Raw genomic sequence first — 13,257 nt, 5'->3', positions numbered from 1 at the left:
TTTAAAGGCTTATTTTGTTCCAGGAACTGCTCTGCATAATTCCATGCACATTACTTCAGTTAATCTTTGTAACTCCAATGAAGTATCATTTCCCCCATCTACACATGCAAAAACTAAGGGGAAAAGTGGTTCGATAGTTTGTGCAAGGTCTCTGTGGCAGTCAGTGACAAACGGGAAACAACCTAAATGTTCAATGACAGAGGAGCAACTCCCTCAGCATCTTATACTCCAAGTGTTACAAAGTCACAAAATATGTACATTATGAATCTACTATACAATGAGTGAAGTAGAATCTGAAACACATCACAGGATCTCAACTGTGTTCACACACTGCAGAGACTGAAATACACAAAACTGTTACCAGTTCCTTTTCGTGGTCAATGGGAGTACAAGTGATTTTTTTTTCTTTTTTGGCACTTTTCTATATTTTGCATATTTAAAGATATGTTTTAACTTTTTTTTTTTCCTATTTGACAGACAGAGAGAGAGAGAGATCACAAGTAGGCAGAGTAGCAGGCAGAGAGGGGGCAGGAAGCAGGCTCCCTGCTGAGCAGAGAGCCTGACTCGGGGCTCTATCCTAGGACCCTGAGATCATGACTTAAGCTGAAGGCAGAGGCTTAACCCACTGAGCCACCCAGGCGCCCTAAATATATATTTTTATACTCAAAAATTTTTTTAAAGTTGAATCACGAGGTGCCTGAGTGGCTCAGTCGGTTAAGTATCTGACTCTTGGTTTCAGCTCAGGTCATGATCTCAGGGTTCTGGTATGAAGTCCTGCATAGGCTCCACACTCACTGGGGAGTCCGTTTGAGATCCTCTCACTCCCTCTCCCTCTGCCCCTCCCCCTGGCTCTACCTCATGTGCGTTCTCTCTCTCTCTCTCAAATAAATAAAATCTTGAGATGCCTGGGTGGCTCAATGGGTTAAGCCTCTGCCTTCAGCTCAGGTCAGGGTCTCAGGGTCCTGGGAACGAGCCCTGCATCAGGTTCTCTGCTCAGCAGGGAGCCTGTTTCCCCCTCTCCCTGCCTCTCCGCCTACTTGTGATCTCTCTCTCTCTCTCCCTGTCAAATAAATTTTTAAAGAATCTTTAAAATAAATAAAATATTTAAAAAGTAGAATCAAGAGCATATTTTTAAAAAAATCACAAATAATACTACCATTAATCTAAATACTAATACTGTTCACCTCTTTAAAAAGAAAATAGGGGCGCCTGGGTGGCTCAGTGGGTTAAAGCCTCTGCCTTCAGCTCGGGTCATGATCCCAGGGTCCTGGGATCGAGCCCCACATCGGGCTCTCTGCTCTGCAGGGAGCCTGCTTCCTCCTCTCTCTCTTTCTCTGCCTGCCTCTCTGCCTACTTGTGATCTCTGTCTGTCAAATACATAAATAGAATCTTTAAAAATAAATAAATAAAAAATAAAAAGAAAATAATACAAGTAAATACAAGGTTTATCACAAAAGTTTAGCAAATTTAAAACCAAACACACCATTTACTAAGTGCTTTCTGTATGCTACACCCCATGGAAGGTAATCACTTTGACACACATTATCTCATATTGAGGGTTTTCTTCCTTTTGGGATGTGTGTTTATTCACCATTTCAGAAGACAGCCATTGCTTTTTTTGTTCTATTTTAGAACCATCAAAGAGTTACCTGAAATATCTGCCAATAACCTAGAGAAACAGGAGTTCCTACAAAGCCATTTTTCAAGGGCACAAAGTATAGACCTCTACTGAGGAACGTTACAGATCTTAGAAATGAACTCATCTCAACTGTTACAGAATCCATCCCTGTACATTCACTAAATCCTAAGTCAAAAAGGTGGCATTTGAAATTCTAATAAAATAAAAAAATAAAATTCTATACAATATTTACTGAACTTTTATAAATTATACTAAACAACAAAGTTTTTCATGTATTTTTCTTTCCCTTTCTAGAAAACTAAAACAAATCTACATACAGCTGTTCATGACATTAAGAAATAAAATTATGGGGGCACCTGGGTGGCTCAGTGGGTTAAGCTTCTACCTTCAGCTCAGGTCATGATCTCAGGGTCCTGGGATCGAGCCCCACATCGGGCTCTCTGCTCAGCAGGGAGCCTGCTCCCCATCTCTCTCTGCCTGCCTCTCTGCCTACTTGTGATCTCTCTGTCTGTGTCAAATAAATATATAAAATCTTTAAAAAAATAAAATTATGTAAATATACTTATGATGTGGATTTTTCATCAAATATTTAGGTGAAAACTGATTTCCACTGCTTTTCTCACAGTATTTAGTATGTTATCTTTCACCTATGGGCTCAAACATTAGCCATTAACCTGACAGGACCTAATGCTAGGTTTGGATTTATTCACAAGCCACCATATTTCAAAATTATTCACCAAAATGTGTATGAATCTTGCAATGTGTACACGCGCGTGTACACTGTAGTGTGTACACGCATGTGTATACTGTAACGTGTAGGTTAATATGGATTATCAGTAACATTAAGTAATGAACTCAACTAGGATAAAGAACATAATCCATACAGCATCAAACACAATTTTTTAAAAGATTTTTTTATTTATTTGACAGAGATCACAAGTAGGCAGAGAGGCAGGCAGAGAGAGAGGAGGAAGCAGGCTCCCTGCCGAAGCAGAGAGCCTGATGTGGGACTCGATCCCAGGACCCTGGGATCATGACCTGAGCCAAAGGCAGCAGCTTCACCCACTAAGCCACCCAGGAGCCCCATCCAACACAATTTTAACACTATTTTTAAATCACAAAACCTAAGCCAGGAGTTCTCTAGCTTAATTTCTATTCTTCTTTCGAACAAGAAGTAAAAACTCATTAATTCTGTCATTTCCAAAGTTACTAGGAAAATTTCAAAATGAGTTCAGGCCGACACATTTACTCTTAATTAAGGCTCTCACTGTCTCACACAGCCCTTTCTTTCTTTCTTTCTTTTATTTTTTTTAAAGATTTTATTTATTTATTTGACAGAGAGAGACCACAAGTAGGCAGAGAGGCAGGCAGAGAGAGAGGAGGAAGCAGGCTCCCCGCAGAGCAGAGAGCCCGATGTGGGGCTCGATCCCAGAACCCCGGGACCATGACCTGAGCCGAAGGCAGAGCTGAAGGCCCCAAACCACTGAGCCACCCAGGCACCCCTCTTTCTTTCTTTTAAAGATTTTATTTATTTATTTGACAGACAGCGATCACGAGCAGGCAGAGAGGCAGGCGGGGGCAGGGGGGAAGGCTCCCCACTGAGCAGAGAGCCCAATGTGGGGCTCGATCCCAGGACCCTAGGATCATGACCTGAGCTGAAAGCAGAGGCTTTAACCCACTGAGCCACCCAGGCGCCCCCTCACATAGCCCTTTCAATCCATCCTGCATATCAGAGGCAGATTTCTTGCTGAAAACGAGTACTTGGTGTTTTACAATAAAAACAGTGACTTGAGACGTTTGTGGAATAAGTATTTCTTCAAGTCTCAATGATCTCTGGTGACATCATACTGTCTGGCCAGTGCAGCCAGTATCACCAATTTTATGTTGTTACTGGCACCAAAGCAATCTCTGCACCTCAGATGAGCCCCCAACATCTCCACAGGCCACTCCCAGCACCCCATGATCTGGCCCTCAATTTCTACTCCTCTGTACTGTCAATTGCTTTCTGCCGCCACTCCTCCCACCATTAGCCAGTTCAAGCACATCAAGAACTCCAGACTTGTGCATTTTTGTCTGGTTAATAGTGACATGTTGACTTATATCTAGAGCACACTGAAAGTGGGTAGAGAGGCAGGAAAAAGACAGGTGTAAAAGTGAATATGCTTTTGGGGTGCCTTTGGTGGCTCAGTTGGTTAAGGTTAAGTGTCTGCCTTCAGCGCAGGTCATGATCTCAGAGTCCTGGGATAGAGTCCCGCATTGGGCTCCCTACTCAGGGGGGAGTCTGCCTCTCCCTCTTCCTCTGCCCTTCCCCCCTGCTCTAGCTCTTTTGCTTGCTTGCTCTCCCCCAGATAAATAAAATCTTTAAAAAAAAAAAAAAAAAGGGAATATGCTTTCTTTTAGTTATTCAAGAGAATGTATTTTGATGGGGTTTTAGGAAAAGAAAGAATGCCAGGGCAAGGCAGTTTACTCTAGGTTACAAATTCTAAAAAGATAAACCAATAGAGAAAAAAAATTGTCCTGGAGAAGGATACTTCAGGGTGCTTTAAAAGATTATTGGTAAAAAAATATATTAATTAATAAAAGATTATTGGTAGAATACGATTTTCCCCGAAGAGGTTTTATTTCAGTGGTGAATAGTCCCTGAAGAAAACATACATGATAAAAAGAAATACTATTAAATACACTCTAGTATGGCCTATGTCTGTGTACTCAAAGTATACTTGTACTCACTTTCTTCCTGACAAATCCATCCGACATCTTAAGTAGCATGAGAGACCAATGGATTCTGACTCTAAATTAAAGCTTCTTATTAACTTCAACTACAGAAAAAATACTAATTTTTGAATAACCATGTTTTCCTCAAGTTAAAATTTATCTACATTTTCTCTTTGGAGCATGATTACTTTTGTAATAGAGAAGGAAGGAGAGGAAAGAGGGAAGGAGTAGGGTTTATACTCCTCCCCGACGTCGTCTCTAATAAACCATGACCTGTTCTGACTTTTGAATTTTCCATAGAAGAACAGAAACCAAAAGGTGAGGTAAGGCAGAATAAGTTTTGGGGCATTCTGGGTATCTTTTCACATATTCTGAGGAGCTAGAACAGAATGGAAACTGTACAGCAAAGGTTAGACAAAATACACAGTACTATACAAGTGTATGGAAGCTTTAGTTATAAGACAGACATTCTTAGAATATTAGTTTTCTCAGCCTCCATAAGTGTTCTTGGAACAGAATTTTTGCTCATGTTTTGCATGCATAGGAATATACTCTTTGAAGCTGTCAGGGAAGGCAAGCCATTTTAACAAAGGTCAAAACCGTGTTGGGGTTCATTAGGGAATCCCTACATTTTCCCCAGGTAACAGCTGAAAAAGGACATAAAGCCAGTAGGCATCAAAATCCACAAAATTATAATTAAAAAAGAGGCCACTTGATAGAATAAAAAACTATCTCCCGAATTAAACGTTCTTTTACTTTAGGTGAATGCTAAACATCTTTCTCTGGCTTGTGAAAATATGAGCTTTGGTGGATATTAGACCTAGGAGATCAATTTTTAAGCTGGAGTTCAGATCTAAGACTAAGAAGAGAAACCATTTTTTTCTCTCCTCATTCACAAAACCTGTATTCTAGGATTAAAATAAGGAAATCAGATGACCCTGTCGCTAATTTTAGCTCTTTACATTGCTTTCCCAATGCTACAGGCATAGCTCTAACTGGGATGGTAAAGAACTCCACAACATTACAACAAATTTTTTTAACTATTGGAGCAAAAGAAAGTGATTACTTTGTAAGGTGTTGAAGAAAATAAAGCCTGGTGACTGAATTTGGATTAAGAAGTCACAAATGAGTATAAAGCCTTTTCCAGGAAAAAAAATTATGAAAAATTTCATAATTTACTGATCAGCATAGTTTCCACGAACTTTCACTCTTTTCTGAGTTGAACTTGAGGGAGGAAATCACAACTACTTTGGTATGAACCCTTTTAAGACCTGAGTTAACTAAACCATCTTCATGCTCCACAAGCAGGGGAAAAAGAGAAACTGAAGGAAGTAATCTGGTACAAAAGAAATAACTCCACTAGGTTCCAATAAATAAAATACATTTTCACAAAAATAAGTGCTAATAGGGGCGCCTGGGTGGCTCAGTCATTAAGCGTCTGCCTTTGGCTCAGGTCATGATTCCAGGGTCCTGGGATGGAACCCAGCATGAGCCCCACACTGGGCCCCGTTCAGCAAGGGGTCTCCTTCTCCCTCTCCCACTCCTTCTGCTTGTGTTCCCTCTCTCCCTGTCTCTCTGTCAAGAAAATAAATAAAATCTTTAAAAAAAAAAAAAAGTTCTCATTGAAAAATCTTAAGCAATGTTTTTCAGTTCCTCTAAAAACTTTTTTGAGATATAGTTGTACAGTTTTATTACCTGCAAAAAATTAAAGTAGCGAGAAAAGCAATGTATGCATAAAAGTAAAATGTAAGTGGCATGCTCCGAAATACTCAGAAACAACAGCATTCTGTATCTTATCATAAAGTTCACATATTTTAAGGAAATTATTTCAAAGTCTCTAGCATAAAAGATGCTTTAAAGTGTTAGTTTGCCTTCGTTCTAATTAGAAAACCACAACCACTGAATGCACTGAGTTTTCTAGATGTATTTAACAGAGGGAAAAAAAACAATAATTATTCAGCTAGGTAGCAGTCTTCCAGGAAAAACAGGCTAAGTATTCTCATAAGAGAATTTAGCAGATACAACAATTAGAAAATATTGCTAATTCCTAAAATCGCCTAAGTACTGTCATTTAAAATGTCAAAAGACCAAATGTCAATAAAGGTGACAGTATTTGTTGCTTACTGCTTCAGCATTCTTCCTACAGTCAAACGGAAAAATAAACTTAATTTGTCAGTATTTTGACAGACACATTACTATCTTTCCTTTCCACATGGCTAATGATGACAGAAAAAGAGGAAATTCTAAGAGAGGGCAGGGAGGAGCAGGGTGTTACTACTAAGTTTCTATCTCCAAATAGTTTGGACAGCAGAATCTCACAACAGCGATTGAACAATTTAAGAAATCTCAAGTTATTATAAGATTCAGAAAAGTTTTACATGACGTTATCATGTTCAGACATGATTTTCCTTTCTCTTTTATTGAGGTATAATTGGCTAGTGATGTACTTCTTTAAAAATATTACAAATAAATTATTTCAAATGCGTGAAAAACAAAAGTATTCCCTGGTTAAAAGAAAATATAATTTCCCCCAAGGGAGTGATTCCTAAATAAACAAAAAAGCCTGTGTGAATCTTCAGGGCCTCAGAGAGCATGCTCCACAACAGTAGCAAGACACAGACACAGTGAGTATGTGAGTAGAATTTCTCAATAAAAATAAAATCCATGGAGAGGCCACTTCAATCATTTAAGATCTTCTTTAAAAATTGAGAACTGCTGGTCAGTTGGTTAAGCGGCTGGGACTGAGTCCCACATCGGGCTCCTTGCTCAGCGGGGAGCCTGCTTCTCCCTCTGCCTCTGCCTGCCATTCTGTCTGCCTGTGCTCACTCTCTCTCTCTCTGACAAATGAGTGAAATCTTTGGAAAAAAAAAAAAAAAAATTGAGAACTGCTGGGGCACCTGGGTGGCTCAGTCAGTTAAGCGTCTGCCTTCGGCTCAGGTCATGATCCCAGAGTTCTGGGATCGAGCCCCATATGGGCTTTCTGCTCTGCGGGGAACCTGCTTCTCCCTCTCCAGCTCCCCTGTGCTTGTGTTCCCTCTCTCGCTATCTCTGTGTCATAAATAAATAAAAATCTTTAAAAAAATAAATAAATAAAAATAAAAATTGAGAACTGCCAAACTCTCAATTACTCTTCCTCAAATTAAAAAAAAAAAAAATTGCCAAGACTAATTTGTAGGAACAAAATATATTATCTTTCTTATTCGATTAAAATGGTGTCAATGGACAGTCATCTAGATTTAAATACAAATAAAAACACCACATTCTCCTACTATAATGTGCATGTATGTCTCACCAAACAAGCACCATCCAATCACTTCTCCTTCCCCAAGTCTATCTCTGATCCTTTAATATATGCCAGATCTACAATGACCAGACTTTACAAAGGAATTTTGTTTACTGACCATGTAATTTAACATTTCTTTATGCCATAAAGGTTGGGGAGGGAGCATTTCTCTTAGATTATATTAAATATTAAATCTTTCAGGTGAATTTTGCCACCGAATTTTAATATTCAATGTAGATGTAAACAGTGCAAATAAAGTTGTATTTAGGGAAGTTTAACAGGATATACAAGTCTAGGGGCACCTGGGTGGCTCAGTCAGTTAAGCATGTGACTTCTGAGTTCAGTTCAGGTCATGATCTCGAGGTCCTGAAATGGTGTCCCATGTCTGGCTCCAAGCTGGCCATGGCACCTGCCTGGGATTCTCTTACCCTTTGGCCCTCCCCTTGCTCTTGCTCTCTCTAAAAAAAAATTTTTTAAAAATTAAAAAAAAAAAAAAAAGAATATACAAGTCGAGATAGGAATAATGATGGGTCCCATCGATCCCACTGAAGTCAGTTAGCTGCAGGATTAGTTTTCCAACAGAGTAATCTTTCAGTTTTAACAATGCTGAATAAGAGATGGTTCCATGCCAATCACCCCATTGCAAAAACAACCTAAAGCACATACCTAGCCAGCATGTCATTAGTTTTCTATAAAAAGTGCAATATATTTCCCTCAGGTCATGATCCCCCAATCCTGGAATTGAGCCTTGCCTTGGGCTCCCTGCTTAGTGGGGAGTCCACTTCTCCTCCCTTCTCTCCCCAGTTTTCTCTCTCTCGCGCACGAATATATAAAATCTTTTTTTGTTTTTAAATAGTGCCATATTTCCTTTTAAATTTATCTAAACCACCACACACGCGTGGTTTGCTAGTAATCAGGCTCCCAGCCTTTTAGAGCCGAAAAGTAAACCCTTTCTTTCTGAATTTTGCTGATAAGATTTTCTCTTTCCTTTGACAAGCAATGCCATCATAGAGAGAAGCACATTTACAAAATTCTAAGCCACATCTGAAACTCATTCAGAAAATAAGTCTACAAAAGCAGGAACTCTACCTGTTCACAGTAAAGGTCAGTCTTCCTGTAGGTCTTCAAGTTCTCCCTCCTTCACAGCCACAAGTAAAGGAAACAGAGACTCACACAGGCCTTGACACTGTTGACATGCAGACCTCAATAACTGTAACAATGACAGCCCAGGAAATGACTGAGCATTCTAATCATCTTACAACTCTCAGGAAACATGCACCTGTTCATCCTCCTCAGTGTGAATACAGTCAACACTAAGAGGAAGAGACTTCTTGGAACCTTCTTCCTGCCATACAAACTTCTCAGTTCGAATATCACAGCACCTTAGGAAATGGAGTTTTAAACTTACCCCCTAGATTTACTCCAGACTCTCAGAGTAGGAAGACATCTTAAAAATTACACAGTTGGGGTGCCTGGGTGGCTCAGTGGGTTAAGACTCTGCCTTCAGCTCAAGCCATGGTCTCAGGGTCCTGGGATCAAGCCCCACATGGGGCTCTCTGCTCAGCAAGGAGCCTGCTTCCCCCTTTCTCTCTGCCTGCCTCTCTGCCTACTTGTGATCTCTGTCTGTCAAATAAATAAATAAAATCTTTCTTAAAGGGGCAACTGGGTGGCTCAGTGGGTTGAGCCTCTGCCTTCAGCTCAGGTCATGATCCCAGGATCCTGGGATCGAGCCCCGCATTGAGCTCTCTGCTCGGTGGGGAGCCTGCTTTCCCCTCTCCCTCTCTACCTGCCTCTCTGCCTACTTGTGATCTCTGTCAAATAAATAAATAAAATCCTTTTCTAAAAAAATCTTTTTAAAAAAATTATACCGTTACCCTATTGCTATGTGCTGCCCAGTAAGGTCCTAGCCATTTGCTATGTACATGTAGTTACTGAGCACTTGAAATGTGGCTGGTCTGAATTCAACTGCACTCTAAGTATGAAAACCAGATTTTGTAGATGAAGCATGAGAGAATGCAAAATATCTCATTATTACCAAATCGATTACATCTAAAACTGTATGGGTTAAATATATTATTAATTTCACTTTTTTTAAAAAAGATTATTTATTTATTTATTTATTTGACAGACAGAGATCACAAGTAGGCAGAGAGACAGGAAGGGAAGCAGGCTCCCTGCCAAGCAAAGAGCTTGATGCGGGGCTCGATCCCAGAACCCTGTGATCATGACCTGAGCCGAAGGCAGAGGCTTTAACCCACTGAGCCACCCAGGCGCCCCTTAATTTCACTTTTTGTCATTTTTTATTTAGGAGACTTTACATTGCTCATATGGCTTGCATTACAGTTGGATTGTTACAGACCTACAGTCTCTACAGCAATGCTTATAGACTCACACCTTTAGTTCTGATAGCAAACATGAGCTATCACTTGACATTTCCCAATCATGACTGCCATTTAAAAGCCAAAAGAAGGGGCGCCTTAGTGGCTCAGTTGGTTAAGCAACTGCCTTTGGCTCAGGTCATGATCCTGGAGTCCCGGATCGAGTACTGCATGGGGCTCCCCGCTCAGCAGGCAGTCTGCTTCTCCCTCTGACCCTCTTTCATGCTCACTCGCTCTCTCTCTCTCAAATAAATAAGTAAAATCTGAAAAATAAGTAAATAGGGCGCCTGGGTGGCTCAGTTGGTTGGGCGGCTGCCTTCAGCTCAGGTCAGGACTCTGGAGTTCCCGGATCGAGTCCTGCATCAGGTGTCCAGCCCCATAGGGAGTCTGCTTCTCCCTCAGACCCTCTCCTCGCTAATGCTCTTTCTCGCTGTCTCGCTCTCAAATATATAAGATCTTAAATAAATAAAAGCCAAAAGAAGGTGCCTGGGTGGCTCGTCAGCTGGGCTCCAAATTTTATTTTTGGTTCAGGTCATAATCTTGGAGTTGTGAGGGTAGAGACCCATGTGGGGCTCCCTGCTCTACGGGGAGTCCACTTCTTTTCCTGTCTCTCTCCCTGTGCTCTATCTCCCATGCACCCTCTAAAATAATCTTTGAATAAATAATAAAAATAAAAGCCAAAAGAAAAAGCAGCATTTTCTTTTCTGGATCCACTGATATTATAATAAAAATAACTTAAGAACAATGTAAAAATAGAATCACTTTGCCCTAATACCATTTTAAAGAAAGATTACTTGACTTCGAAAAGGCAAAAATAGCACAGGATGCAGAAATTACATCTCTTAAAAAAATAAGGTGGGAAATACACAAACCAAGTGTTTCTAATAAAGTAGATCAGAATGTGGATCACATCTTTAAAGTGAAATTAACATTTCTTTCATTTCCAGTACCTAGGGTCCCAGAAAGCTATATAAGATCTTATCTTTATTATTCAAGCACCCTCAACCACAACCAACCACTAACATTATAAAAAGGAAATACAACTTAATTCTCTTGTCCAAAACTAAGGGAGGAAAAAAGGAGAAGAAAGAAAGGAAAGAAAAAAAAACACAGCTCAAAAGCAAAATAAGAAACAATTTCTCTAGGGCTAGATGGGCTACCTTTAGTCCACAAACCATAGGGAATAAGAAAACATATTTAAAAATAAATACCTTGCACCGTGATTTTTTAGAAGAGTATTTTATTTTATTATTTTTTAAAGATTATTTATTTATTTATTTATTTATTTATTTATTTGACAGACAGAGATCACAAGTAGGCAGAGAGACAGGCAGAGAGAGAGGAAGAGAAGCAGGCTCTCTGCTGAGCAGAAAGCCAGATGCGGGGCTTGATCCCAGGACCCTGGGATCATGACCTGAGCCGAAGGCAGAGGCTTTAACCCACTGAGCCACCCAGGCGCCCCTAGAAGAGTATTTTAAACGTGAGAAACAACACATTTCTAGAAGCAAACCCTTTATTCTTCTAGCATAAGATACATTTCTTCTTTTATTTGATTTAAAAGTACTCATGCCTCCAGGGCTTTCGAGGAAAAAAAATTACTGTATTTCTGAATCTATAAAGATATTTTTTTAAAGGGTGGAGGAAAGAGCTCTTTAAAGAATGGAGGGGGTGGGGAGACTGGGTGGCTCAGTGGGTTAAGCCTCTGCCTTAGGCTCAGGGTTTTGGGATCTCAGGGTCCTCAGATGAGCCCAGCATCTGCTCTCTGCTCAGCCGGGAGCTGCTTCCCCCTTTCTCTCTGTCTGCTTATGATCTCTCTCTCTGTCAAATAAATAAATAAAATCTTAAAAAAAAAAAAAGAAAGAAAGAAAGAAAGGAGAGGAAAAGCTTTCTCACGTGTCCAGAGGATCCAAGAGTCACTTCTAGAAAACTGTCAATGGGGAAACCGTATAAAAAAAGAATTTGAGGAAATTTGGACCAAGGAGTCCCCAAGGCTTCCACAACAGTTGCTGAAATACTTTCTAAGGTGTCCTAGCAAATTTATAATCCCCAAAAGGCCACACATATTTGCCTGTCAATTTCTTTATCCATTTTGAGATTCATCAGCTGAGTATAATCTTCAGACTTCAATTTGCCAGGTGATACATTCCTTAGAAACCTTTTCCTCGTGCATATAAATACCAAGCTCAATTACGCTCCAAGTCGAGTAAGCAGAAAGGATTGCACATATTTTAATGGGGGTGTTGATTGGCTGCAGCTTCCTGCCCTGGTGTAAAGAGTAATGGGTAAATCTCTTTCTGAGTATAATCCCTAAACCCCGGAATCACTCTCAACGAATCGAGTCTCCTAACATTGCCCAATCGGTAAAAAGATTGCCAAAATTTCCATTAGAGCGTCCTATTTTTAGAGGCTTTGGAATGGGTCTTCAAAACTGCACGCCACAGTACGCCTGTGAGTAAGTTTACACAGGGATCAAAATAAGCATCCTGAGGTCGCAACCCTTCTAAGCTTACGAAGGGATTTAAAGCTTTTAAACCTTGATTTTTAAAAGCCTTAACTTTAAATCTGTTCAACCCGCAAATTAAAAATAAAGATTAGGGTAGATCCCGGCCCAGAGGGAGGTACGGATAGGCGACCCCGGGCAGTTCTCGGGGGTGGCGGAGGGGACAGGTATGAAGGCAAACAAGGACGGTCCCCGGGGTGGAGAGCCGGGGCAGCGGCGGGGGGCGAGCGCCGCACAGACAGCGGGCTGCAGCAACCGGAGGCGCGCGGGCAAGCGCGGAGGGCACCGGGCAGCCCCGCACCGGGAGTGCAGCAGCTGCGCGGGGCGCCGGGGGAGGAGCGACGGGGTCCCGGGGGGTTTCCCGCGGCGGCCGCCAGCCGGCCGGCGCCCCGCATCCCGCTCTTCCTCTCCTCACCTGAGTGTCGGAGGCGAACGCAGGGCTACTGCTGGACGCCGGGTCTGTTTCCAGCCCCGCTCGCTGACATGGCGGCCGAAGAGCTGTCACAGAGCCTGCTCGGGTCTCCCGCCGCTCGGGTGGAGGAAACACCTCTTGCCTTCCCGCCCCGCCTCCCTCCGCGCACCCTTCCCCGCTGGCCGGCTGGCGGCGGGCGGCCCGCGACCGCGGAGCATAGAGCTCGAGCGGCTAGAGAGGAAGCGTAAGGGGACGGACAACCATAGAGTACCAGCCCAGACACAACCCGGATGGTCCGTCTCTCTCTTCATCCGTCCACTCACAGTCCCC

General features: G+C 41.6%; 1 protein-coding gene across 2 annotated transcripts in view; it reads right to left on the bottom strand.

Annotated features, from left to right (window-relative positions):
- The window catches only part of CNST (consortin, connexin sorting protein), a 107,597-nt gene extending 94,530 nt beyond the window's left edge, over nucleotides 1-13,067 (bottom strand). The window contains exon 1 of one of the 2 annotated variants that reach the window (XM_047704317.1): nucleotides 12,931-13,067. The gene's annotated coding sequence lies outside the window, so the exon portion shown is untranslated. The remainder of the gene's footprint in view (nucleotides 1-12,930) is intronic. The other variant, XM_047704316.1, reaches the window with a different exon arrangement.
- Nucleotides 13,068-13,257: the final 190 nt, after the last annotated feature.

Source organism: Lutra lutra, chromosome 15, assembly GCF_902655055.1.
Source record: "Lutra lutra chromosome 15, mLutLut1.2, whole genome shotgun sequence".
Lineage (NCBI taxonomy): Eukaryota > Metazoa > Chordata > Mammalia > Carnivora > Mustelidae > Lutra > Lutra lutra.
The sequence above is the reverse complement of the archived record's forward strand: the minus strand, read 5'-3'. Positions and strand labels throughout refer to the sequence as shown.